Raw genomic sequence first — 12753 nt, forward strand, 5'->3', positions numbered from 1 at the left:
GTCCCGTCCCTTCCTCCATGCTGTGACTTTTCCAGAGCAGTAGGCTTTCCTTTCCCCCTACAAAACACATGGCTTCCACAGACAGAAATGGCCAGAATCATGCCCAGGGGTATACATATATCTCAAAAGTCAAAAAGAAGAAACCACTCTGTATCCAGCACTGCAGAGAAGGCCAGAGAAGATTCAGAGAGAACAGGAAAATCCAAGGTTCATCCAGAGCCACCGTGAGGGTTCATAGGTCCACCTAGCAGACAGCCAGGAAGAGAGAGGAGCTTTTGTGAAAGACTGAACATCCATCCCTCAAACGCTGTTGTCAGGAAGAGCAGGATTTGTCTTGGGCATCATGTAGGAATCCCGACTGATCCCTCCATCCCCCTGCAAGAGTTGGGTGTGAAGTTGCACAAGAGGAGAAGCAGCATTAACAAGTAAGATGGCCTAGAACTGCAGCACACAGGAGGCTGAGGCAGGCTGAGAGCTCCAAGTCATTGGGGCACAAAATGTGACTCTGGTAACTCAGCTTCAGATGGATGAATGGATGGATGGATGGATTGACAGATGCACGCATGCACGCACGCGCGCACGCACACACACATACACATACATATATATACACATATATAATAGATATGATAGATGGATAGATGAGTGGATGAGTGGGTGAGTGGGTGGGTGGGTGGGAGGGTGGATGCATACCCACACACATATATACACACATACATATATACACATATATAATAGATTGGATGGATGGATGGGTAGATGGGTGGATGGGTGGGAGGGTGGATACATACATATATACATACATATGTACACATATATAATAGATTGGATGGGTGGGTGGATGGGTGGATGCATACATACATACACATAGATAATAGATATGATGGATGGATAAAAAGAGAGATAAGAAAATAAAATGTTCTACACTTCTTATTCAGCTCAATACAATACACCATTTTTAACTTCAGAATGTATTCATGATGCAGTCACTAGCCAAATACCAGAGGCCCTGCCATTGGTTTAAATTATGGATACTGCGTTAGATAGAAATACATGTAATGTCATATAAACTCTATAGATTTATCTTTTCCTATCTTATTAAGTTTACATGATGATTTTTCTTTTCATGTCATAGATCCAATCGAGGGGAAGCCATAAAGCCGTGTATGTCTCTAAATATGGTATTTTCTCACCATCAATAGAGGAAATACAGAAAGTGTAACGCCATGTGCATAGTCTTCCTAGGGAAAGTAGATGTAGCATTTGAGTTCAAACAAATCAAGGTATTCATGGGAGAGGAAAACATTTGCTAGTGTTGGTCACTTTGCTCGCACTACCTGACAAGCCAGAAAGCCGTAGCATGATTTCTCCTTTACAGATGCAGACAGTGAAACTCTGGTGAACGTCAAAGTTGCCTCATCCAAGACCCCTAAGGGCTTGAGGTGTTGAGCCAGAGGTACACAGGGCTGTGTGGCCTAAGTCTGACCTTTGCTTCTCTTCCTCTACCTCAGCACATCCTGTATACTCTGCAATGGCGGCATATTCCATGGACATACCTGGTGTCTATCAACTGTCCCCTGGAAGCAGACCTCAAAATGCTTCTTCAGAACATCAACCTCTGGTTTTATTTGACCCCAGTGAGAACCACCAGTGCAGGCATCTCTTCTCCAGGGCAAGAGCCTTGATCTTTTTCATGTTAGTTCATAGCTTCAATGCTCTGCCATTCTGGTGACACATTCTTTCCAATCTGCAGCTTCATCATTGACAAAAAGCTCCTGGTGCCTCTTGAGTCGTTCAGTCTCTTAGGTCTGAAGGGGCTGTTGTCTTGACACATCAAGATTTCCCCAAATCTTCCTATCAGCTGAGCTGCCTGTCCTGACAGAGTAGCACTCAGAATAGTAGCATCACTCTGACCCCTTAGATATTGGATTCTTACTAAGATTCATATGATGCCCAGAAGGTAGGATCTTCTGACTACTTGGAAGATGACAGCCAGCAAGAGCATCATGGGGAAAAGTGCAGATCTCGGCGATGCACTTTTAAGATGCTTTCATGGTCTCACTTCTGCATAGAGTCTAAAGAAGCTGATCTCACAGAAGTGAAAGGAGAGAACTATGCTCACCAGAGGCTGGGACTGTTGGGGAGGGGTCAACTGGCAACAATGTTTACAGTTAAGTGGAAGAAGTAGAGGGCTAGAGAGAAGGCTTGATGGGTAATAGCACATGATCTTCAGTGAGACCTTGTTTCAAGGCTACAAGGCTGAAAGCAATGGAGGAAGGCACTTGACAGCAGATATGGTAAGACTGTATCAAAGTAGCAAAAGAGAGAACTTTAACATGCAAGTATGTTATATGTCCCCATCTGATCATTTAAAAGTGAATCCCTATACCAAAACACCATACTGTAACCTTATAAATATACACAGTTACTGTGTGTCATTAAAAACAAACTGCTTTCTCACATTCAGGCATCCCATCCCATAGAACATGAAGCATGTGGTGGCCAATAATGATGAGTTTTCTGAAGTCACAGAAAAGGCTAAAAATGGACCAATTTTTTGGACATAAGGAAAAGCAGGCACGGGGCCAGTGGAAACTGAGAAGTAAGCCAGAAAGAAACGGAAGCTCTCCCCTCTTCCTTACTGCCTCCTTCCTACATGCGGAGCCAACTCCGCCAGCATTTTGTCAGCCAGCATCCTTTGTAATCCTCCAAATTCTCAGGCCAGAGAAAATGGAGACTCACAAAGACGCAGCGAGGACAGTACCCTGGAATGGCCTTGTGAGTCATTATCATGAATTAAATGGCATCGGCCTATTTTTCTCACTGTTGAGTAATGACACTTGGTTGACAAAAACTAGTACTTCATCTTTAGAACGCTCAGAATATCTCCTTCCCCAGCCTGTTTGTCTTGTGGGTGGATTTAGCCCCTGAATAAGCAAAGAATTCACCAGCTGCTCGCTCGCGTGAGCATCCTGCCATTCCGAATCAGGAGTGGATTCAGCCAGTCTGCTATCCTGTTAGACGTACAGTCTTCGCCAGGTCCTGTAAGTGCTCTGTGCTCTATCCTTTCCCCTCTCATTTATAAATGAGGATAACAGCATCTAGCAAGCTGGGCTGTGAAGACTAAAGAGGTTGGTGTGCACATTCAAACAACCCATTTTAGCACCCAGGAGATAGTCCCAAATAGAGTCGTGACTGGGATGGTGACAAGATCAGTCTATTACAGAGGCCACTCCTGACATGAGCTTACTCAGAAAACCACTGCCCACCTTCCCCTCTGGCCTTGCTTTCCTCCTATGGAAGATAGAAAGTCTTTCCAAGTTCTGCCACCAATTCCCCTTTCCCTCATACAAGAACCCAGAAAGCAGTTGGGAGAATCTGCAACCTGCCTTGGAGTTTCCCCTCGGTGGGGAGGCAGCCCTCCCTCTTCTGCCTTCCACTCTGGTCTTCCCCCAGCTTTCTTTTTTCTTTTTTTTTTTTTTTCTGGGCCAGACCTAGATAAACTTGCTGCTTCCTTCCTTCGGGCTCTCTGGAGAACTGAGCTCTACACACTTGAAAGCTTGAAACCTTGTCATTTCCACCTTGAACCTGTGGCTGACCTCGCCAGACAGCCTGGGAAATGAATTAGTGTCCGAGAGCAGAGGCAGAATGTGAGCGGTGACCTGGTCCTCCTGAGCGACGTCGCGAACTGTCAAACGGTACTTAAAGTTCCCTTCTCCCAACCCCTTTAATTATGTGGAAAACTGTGTCATATTGTTTTTGAAAAAGTTAATGAAGCAGTAGGTAAAGGTGAATGGAAGACCATCGTTCACTTGGATTCCTTTGCGAGCTTTTGATAAGGTCCCTCATAAAAGGCCATTAAGGAAAACAGATGACCACAGGGCTCTGGGCAGAAGTCTTTCAGCTTTATTAAAAACTGGTTACATTGTTCCAAAAGGAAGAATCATTTGTACCAACCGCTTCTTGGAGGGAGAGAGGTTAATCACAAGCTGTCCCCACTGTTGGTGTTTAGAGAAGAGATGCTCTAATGATTTACAAAGTAAGGTTGGTCAAAAACACAAAATCATTTTCATAGTTCAAACCTTCCAGAGCGCTCCAAGGGCGATCGTCCATCAGTAGCAAGCAGGTCCCCTGGAGGGCGAACTAGGGCCTACACAAAAGTCAAGCCTCCAACCGCGGAAGCAAACTCTGAGAAGCTTTCTGAGTAAGAACGGTTTCTCGTGGCCCAGGGCGGGGCAGGCCTGAGGCCACAGGGTTCTTGCAGTGTCCTTCCCAGCCCTGCACCAGATGGTGGCTTTAAGGCCATGAAAAATCAGAAATGAGTGGCATGGTAGAAACTATCTGAGCAATACAAAGGCACATTCCAAAACGCCACAACAATCTTGTTCATGAGGACAGCGCGAGAAATGCCACGGGCACTTGGATGCTAAGTACATGCTCGGATAACTGGTGCGTTTGACCTCCCAGCAGGAAGTAAGTGAGCCGGGTGATGCTGAGAGAGTGGCTGGTGCAGACAGATGTGAACCGCATCTTAGCCTACAAAAGACGATGGAGTTTCCTACGTAGGAACTCTACTTAGGAGACAGTGAGGGTCTCACCTTGGAAACAGCAGGGTCTAAGTTTGATCCTCAGAACTCAGGTAGAAAAGCTGGGGGTGGTGGCACATCCTGGTGACCCCGAAACTGGGAGGAGGAGGAGGAGGAGGAGAAGGAGGAGGAGGAGGAGGACGAGGAGGAGAAGGAGAATCCCCTGGCCTACTCAGAGGTGGGTAGTACCTGCGGAAGGAAAGCTGAGACTGTCTTCTGGCTACCACATACATGATATTTACATATGTACATGTACTCACACATATATGCAAACGTACACACACATTTGCATGTGCACACGTCACAGAACTTTTAGTCTATCTACATGCTTATTCTCCTGACTACCTCCACTCACCTAGCCCGTCTTCACTGTGTGTTATATATATGAATACCTAGATGGTGATGAGGTGAACCCCCAAGCCCTCTCCCACACAGGGCCCTCATTAACCTTCGTGGCACTGCTCAGAGAGCCACACCTGCATTTCTTCAAGACCAAGACACCCTAGACGCAGAATCTGTACTACAACCAATGGCAAAGGTAGATCCCATCTTGGTTGGATAAAACTGCTTTTCTTTGGCCCAGTCAGGTGCTGAGCAGCTCTGTCCATATGTGGGTCACTCCTCAGCCTGCAGGGAGACGCACTGTGAAAGACTGCATGTGAGGAAGATGTCAGACTAGAGACAGCCCTCTCAAAGTGCCCAGCATGGGCCACCAAAGGTGATATGCTCACTTGGTAAGATCGTAGAACCTTCCATAGAGAAAAGTTGCCTTTTAACAAATGGTGCTGAAACAATTGAATGTTTATATGGAGGGAGGGGGAAGGAGGAGGAAGGGAAGGGAAAGGAAAAGGAAGGGCTGGGGTTGTAGGTCAGAGGTGGGGCACTCTGTCCCTATGAACAGTTTCTGGGTAGCGAGGTAGGTAGAAGAGGGGAGAGGACCGGGATATATACTATATCCAAAGATACATTCCAAAGGGTCATAGACCTGAATGTAAATAAAAATTATTAAGTTATGATCTTTCTGGAAGGTAATACGAAGCAAAGCTTTGCATCATTGATCCAGGCTAAAGGTGTGAGTGAACATTTTCCACAGGGGGGCATGCAGATGAGAAGGCCAGTGTCTGTGATCCTTCTAAGACACAAAGCTAAAGAGACCCCCATGGCCCCTTTGGAACTGTTAAAAACATTTCTCAAAATCTGGCTGCAGTGAGTCCGAGTATGCGGGGCAGATGGAATTCTCACAGACTCCCAGCTGGAAGGCAGCATGGGGCCTTTTGTCAGTTCTGGTGATGTTAAGAAGACATGGAATCCAGGACCCAGCCATCCCATGCCTAGATACTTACCTAAAGGAGATAAGAACATACCGCATAAATGTTACACACAGATGTTACTGATTTTCCTAACCCAAAGTAACCACATGCCTGTCACCAAGTGAACGGTGGCATGGCGGAGTATCACTCAGCAATGAGAACCTCGGACTCCACACATTCAGCAGCAAGGATGGGTCCCAGTGCACACTGCAGGGTGAAAGAAACCAGCTCTGACAGACTCTGTGAGGTATGAATCTATCTACAGAACATTCTGGAAAAGATCTGCAAAACAGGTCCACAGTTGTCAGACTTTGCAAGAAAAAGAAGGGGCTGGATACAAAGGGTCACATAGGAAGCAGGTTGTCGTGTGGTCAGGGATCCCATCATGACAGCTAGGGCAGGCATGATGCATGCAACGGCATTCTTGAAAACCCTCACATCCCCACATCCAGAAACTGAATTTTATTAACTATTATTAACTAAGCCAGTAAGACAAACAAACCAGAAAACACCCACAACCAAACAGAAACAAAGCTACCATGACGAAAGCTTGAGTGGTGCGTGTGTGTGTGTGTGTGTGTGTGTGTGTGTGTGTGTGTGTTTATGTGAGAGTCACACAATAGTGACAAGTTCCTTTTCAAGGAACTCAGCTCTGCTCAGGGTGCATCCGCAGTTGCTCGCCTTCACTAATTTATCTCAAGTGACACTGGACCCCTGACCCTCTCATTAGCTCAAACACACAGAGCGGTTGGGCTGTCCCTTCAGAGCCAGAGACTTTCACTGGCCTCCAACTGTGAGGATCAGCTGGTGTTCTTAAAGCCAGCCCTTCACCTTGAAGTGTTCCTGCTGATCACATTACCATGGGGGACACTAATGACCAAGATGTGTCTTCAACCCTTCCTAAAGTTCCCAGATGAGACACTTATGTTTCAAGACACAAGATGCCTTTGGGGAGCTGAACACCTCAGCGGTGGGGGAGCCCCCCAAGGCAGGCAGCATGGAGATTGGATCTGGACCCACAGCTGCTTCAGGCTTCCAGGGGAAACTTCTGAATCACACAAAAAATGGCTGGGAGACTTCCATGGTTAGGTATTCATTTCTCAGACTGGGGAAAGGGACACGGACATGGAGGACTCGGGGGTGGGAGGGTGACACTGAGGGGAAGGGCCCGTTGCACTAAGGACATGAATGTTCCCTTAAGTTAAAGCGTCCTCGCAGGGGACCTCTGGGAGCAGAAGCACACTTCCTGAAGTGCCCCCGAAGGTGTCCAGCCGGTGTCATGACTAGGAGGTGGCAGAAAGAAAGTGGGGCCTGAGGGAAGACAGTCGAGTCAGTGAACTGTGTCCTTCTCCTGGCTCTCTGTGCTTCTGGTTGCCATGAGGGAAGTGGTTGGTGGTCCCACCATTGGCTTCTCACCATCATGCCTTGCTTCTCCACTGGCCCAAAGGCAGTGGGATTAACTGACTGGACTAGAACCTCTGTTATCCTTATATGGAAATCACCTTAGGTACTTACCGCAGTAATAGAGAGAGTTAACAGGCCAAGATCTCCCTCTCTCTCTCCCCCTCCCTCCCTCCCTACCTCCCTCCCCTTCACAAGTATACTTGGCATCTGAGCCTAAAACCACCTGGGACTTAGCTAAGGGAGCCTAACTGATGGCAGGAACCTTGTGATTTGAATCAGAAACAAACACTGAATCCAAAGACCAGCCTTCCATTTTCCAGTGGATCTATACATTAAATCTTTCCCTGGATACATAAATGAGCAATAAATTTTTTTTTTTCAAAAAACACCATGGGTCTGGGTCCAGCATTAGTGAGGTATGTGTGTGTCTGTGTGTATGTATGTGTATATTTGTGTGTGTATATATGTATGAGTGTGTGTGTATGTATGTGTGTGGGTGTGTATGTGTTTGTATGTATGTGTATATGTGTGAGTGTGTGTGTATGTATGTGTGGGTGTGTATATGTGTTTATGTACGTGTGTGTGTGTGTAGCTTACACACCATAACTATCAGTGATCACAAAACAACCCCAGTACAAGACACCCTTGTTGGACAACGATCTCAGAACCTGGAGGGCCACTGAGCTGCACAACATGTAGTTAAACTGAGTGAGGGATACAGGAGAGGAGGAGAAAGGCAGTGAAGAAGGAGAAACACATCATGGGAGGAGAGGAAGGAGACTGAGAGAGAAAAAGAAGGCAGCAGAAAGAAAGGAAGGAGGGAAGAGGAAGGGGAGAGAGGAGGAAGAGAAGAACAGGGAGAAGAGGGTGAAAGAGAAGAAGAGAAGAAAATGAATTGAAAGAGAAGACTAAGAAGGAGGGAGGGAGGGAGGGGAGGGAGGGAGGGAGGAAGGGAGGGGAAGGAGGGAGGGAGGGAGGCCGGACAAAGCGTCAAGGGTGGGAACCATGAGATCACAGAGGCCCACAGACAGGCAGAGGTATTAGAGTGGGAAGAGGCAGCTACAGGCTGGCCCGATCATCTGGAGGTTCCTGGTTTCAAGGCTAGGACGCGCTCTGCAATCTCCACTACCCTTTGTCCCTCCTGCCGAAGCCCCATCTATGCGAGACACCATGGTGCCAAGCCAGCAGCTGAGGAAGGAAAAGGGAGGCCAGGGCTGCTGGCTGGGTGGCCGGGCCTGCTCCCCCTGTTCGCCCCCACCGGGGTGCCAGAGCCAGAGTCGCCAGGTCAGGGTGGTGGGGAGCGGCTGGCAGGGTCGGGCTCTCACATGCTCTCTTTCCTATGACCAGGCCTGCTTTGCTGGGCTGGGAGGGGCCAGGCAGCCAGCAGCAGAGAGTGAGAACTTCCCCTTGCCAGAGCCAGCTGCTGGCTGCCATCTGGGCAGGGGCAGTGCCAGTTTTCCAAATCTGCCTTCCCTTTGGAGAGCCGGGGAACTCTGTGCTAGGGAGATAGCTTTCCCTCATCCTGAGGCTTTCTGTTGAAAACCCAACCCAAGCAGCCCTAGAAAGAGGGAGGGCTGAGAAATGCCACGGGCTGGGTTCTTTCCAGAGGGATTTACTTTGGGCCTTCCTATCCAAGCAAAATCTTTATTCTCATTCCCTATCCTTTGCTTCACATGGCGATAACCTCTTATTATTTTTTAATCACATGTACAAATAAAACGATGTAATGCCAACAGCTTGTGTATCCATCCTACATGCCATCTAGAGATGGAGTCACCAATGTGAACGGGAAATTCCCCGAGAACAACAAAGCAGCCTTTATAAGTTGCCATCTACCCTGGACCACCTGAACCTCACTAAGGATGGGGCTGTCCCTCATTCCTTCATTAGACACTCAGTCATCATATTCTACATTGTGTGTGTTTGTGTGTGTACATGTGCATGCATGTGTGTGCATGCACACATGAACATGTCTTTGTGTATGAACATATATGTGTGTTTGGCTATGTATATCCATGTATATGTGTGTGAATGCATGTGTGTGATCATGTATGTATGTCTGAGTATATGTGTGCATGTATGTTTACATGAATGTGTAGGCCAGTACCAGGTGTCTTCATCATTCTCTAACTTATATTTTGAAATAGAGTCTCTCACAGAACCTGAAGTTTGCTACTAGGTTAGATTGACTGTCCAGGAAACCCCAGGGACCCTCCTGCCTCCTCCTACCTTTACCTTTTTAGCAACAGGATTATAAACCTACACTGCTGGGCCCAGAAATTTATGTGGGTGCTTTGGATTCAAACTCAGATTCTCATGCATGTGTGGCAAGCACATTACCGATGGATCTGACTCCCCAGCTCTGCACTAAGCATGCTCTAAGCTTCAGCACAAGGCTTTGGAAAGGGTGGAGAACTGAGGACCTGGTGCTGTCTTCAGAGCTCAGCCTGCCTGGTAAATGGAAACCTGTACGTGGCGACCCATGCGGGAGCTGGAAGCCAGGACCTCTGCTGTCTACCATTAGCCATGTGTGTGCCCTTAGTGGAGCTGACCTGAGATCGCATAATCTCTACTCTGCTCCCACCCACTGTGGTTCCAAAAGGCAATGCCAGGAAGAGTTGGTCCATTGAATTAAGGAGATGCTGGACCAACCCAAAGCTTCGGGAGCCTTATCTAGGGTGAGGAATATGCTTTGCAAGTTGCCCATCATGGGTACCCCTGGTGTACCCCGAAACACCTGGATTTGTGTTTCCATTTTCCCTTGACTTCTGGGTTTTCCCCTGCCCTACCTAAGAGTGTCTTCTGAATGGCATGTCAAGCCAACCCAGTGTCTCTCAATTGTAAAACCTTCTCCATGCATGTAGACAGGGACCCCAACACCACAGGAATGCTTGGGGGCAGGGCGGAAAACTTCATCGTGACTTTTACCTTAGCTGGCATTTCCGTCCTGAATCAGCCCCACACATGGCTGAAACTCAGGTGACAGCTGGAAGAGAATGGGCCTGGGAGCTAGGGAGGACATTGAGCATGAGGTTTCTCTCTGAAGCACATGGTTTGGTGTCCCAGCTCTGGAAGTCTAATGGTTGCTCTGCTTTGGGACAAACAACAACAACAAAAAAAACCTAAGAAAATTTGGTTCATGTTGGCCATGCTCACAGGACAACTCCTTGATGCTTAATCATGTTTCCTAAGTAATTTTATAAAGAAAACTGCAGAGCAACCATATCTGATGAATACCAATATGCAAATGCCCTTATTAGACCCTCCCCATTTGACCTGAGCTGGGCAGGGAAAGCACCCCAGCTCTGCTTTAATATCCCTGCTGTGGTCAACAGCTGGTTCAAGCTAGCCCAGTATGTGGTGCAGAGAGACCAGAATTCTGGGTGTCGTGACACCTCTGTGAGGGCTGAATTCATATATAAAAGTCCTAAGCAACAATAGGAACTCACTGAGGAAGGGAAACCAAAGGGAAGGACCAGAAGACACTACAATGGTTACACCAATGACACATAGAGAATCTGTCGGGAGAACACAGGCTTCAGGTCCTGGCCCATTGTGTGGTTTCATCAGGTTCCCATTCTCTCCAAGCCTCTCATTCCTTAACCACAGGAGTCCCTAGCATCTTTCACACCATTCTTGTGAGGTCAGAGCCAAGCAATACAAGACTTCTCAGAGCCCGACCTGCTGAGGTGTTCACCATGATGGCATGGTCACCTGTGCTCCTCTGTCACTTGTTTCTAAGGTGAAAATTCTGCCTTCGAGTCACAAGCGCCTCCAAAACTGCTGTTGCCTGGGTCCTTCCTCCAGGAGACCCGCAAGAGGCAGAAGGAAACCATTCATTCGGGCACTGGCACTCTTCAGGGTCCATGCTGTCATGCTCTTTCCAGGGAAATTTGTGCCCAACACTTTTATTTCATTCCTAAAATAACCCTGCAAGGTACAAACCTCATTACCCCCATTTGTTTTTTACATAGAAAAGATAAGGTACGCGCCAATATTGAGGATGTGGCAAAACCAAGGTTTGTATCTCACAGTGGGAACCAGAGCCCAGACGTTCACCTGCTAAACCAGGTGGTTTGTGCATGTAAATTGTACTCTGTAAAACCTTTGCAGAAACACAGGAAAGGGTCCTGGTCTGGGGTCCAAAAACTCTCCCTAATTCATCTAAAAAAACAAACCCTTGAGCCTTGAGACTGGTCGAGCTACAGCCGCTGTTGTTGCTGACTTTCCTAAAAGTCCTCCATCACAGATTCATCCCTCAAACCCACATCCTCCACGCTCATCAAGGCAGGGCTCCATAGACCTGGCCTGAGACGGATGAGAGAGTGTTTCCTGCCCCTCGAACAAGCAGGTACGAGAGGAGGGATGCCACACGTAATCCAGAGGGTGGGACCATTGTCGGTGACTTTGCTGAAATGTCAAAGTCCGGATGATGATTCTGATAGAGCCTCAAATAATCACAGGAATGGAAAGATCTTTGTGTGTCACAGCCTGGAGGACAGACACATGCTCCTGCTGCAAAGCCAGACTCCAAATGACAAGAGAGGGACCTGTCCTGATGCCGACAGGCAGAGTGAAGACAGCTCTGCTCAGAGCACCTGAAGCTCACACCCTACGGAGACACTTATTTGTCCATGTAGGTTGCTGCTTCATTTGTAACAGTCAGGAAATGGGACCAGCCGTGGTATCCATCGATAGGAGAGTGGACAAGGAAAATGTGAAATGGTGGAACTCTACTTGGCTGTTAAAAAATGAAATTATGAAAATTTCCAGAAAACAGAATTTATTATGCATAGTATTAGAAAGTATTGTATTGTGAGGTGACCCCATCTCAGAAAGACAAATGCCAAGTGTCCTTTCCTGCACATACTGACTTATGATGCTTGTGTGTGCAAAGGGTTTGGAGAGAGGGACTAGATTGTGGGACTAGATTTTGAAACTAGATAGGATCCCATGAGGGGGAAACGGGTGAAGAGGTGGAGGTCTTAGGGGTGCTGTGTGACATGAGATTGGAGGGGGGCCACTAGGAGTGGCAAGACACAAGGAAGGGAGGGGCACAAAGAAGACAAGGGAAAGAGAAACAGCAAGAGAAAAATCGCTTGGAAAATACCATAGTGAAACCTCATTCTTAATAAAAAGTAAAATAAAATTATGAGGAAAAGAAAAAACTTTACACTCTGAGGCTGGGGCAGCTCCTTGTTGGAAGCAGGGAAATTGTAGACAAAGAAACCTCAACAGACCACATGGGTCAGGGTAGATGATCTCAGGACGGGCTTTCACAGGGGTACAGGGTATTACTCGTCCCATTGCTGTGACCAAACCCCCGGCAAGGAGCAGCCTACAGGAAAAGAGCAAACTTTGGCTCAAGGTTCTGAAGACACAGTCCATCAAGCAGGGAAGGTACAGTCGTGGGGCTTTCTCTGCCCCTGTCTGTGCAGACCAAAGAAAGGGGA

General features: G+C 47.5%; 1 long non-coding RNA gene across 4 annotated transcripts in view; it reads right to left on the reverse strand.

The window, feature by feature from the left end:
- Positions 1–12753, reverse strand: part of LOC125403825 (uncharacterized) — a 99050-nt gene that overhangs the window by 8688 nt on the left and 77609 nt on the right. The window lies entirely within an intron of this gene.

Source organism: Myodes glareolus, chromosome 5 (genome assembly GCF_982192425.1).
Source record: "Myodes glareolus chromosome 5, mMyoGla1.1, whole genome shotgun sequence".
Lineage (NCBI taxonomy): Eukaryota > Metazoa > Chordata > Mammalia > Rodentia > Cricetidae > Myodes > Myodes glareolus.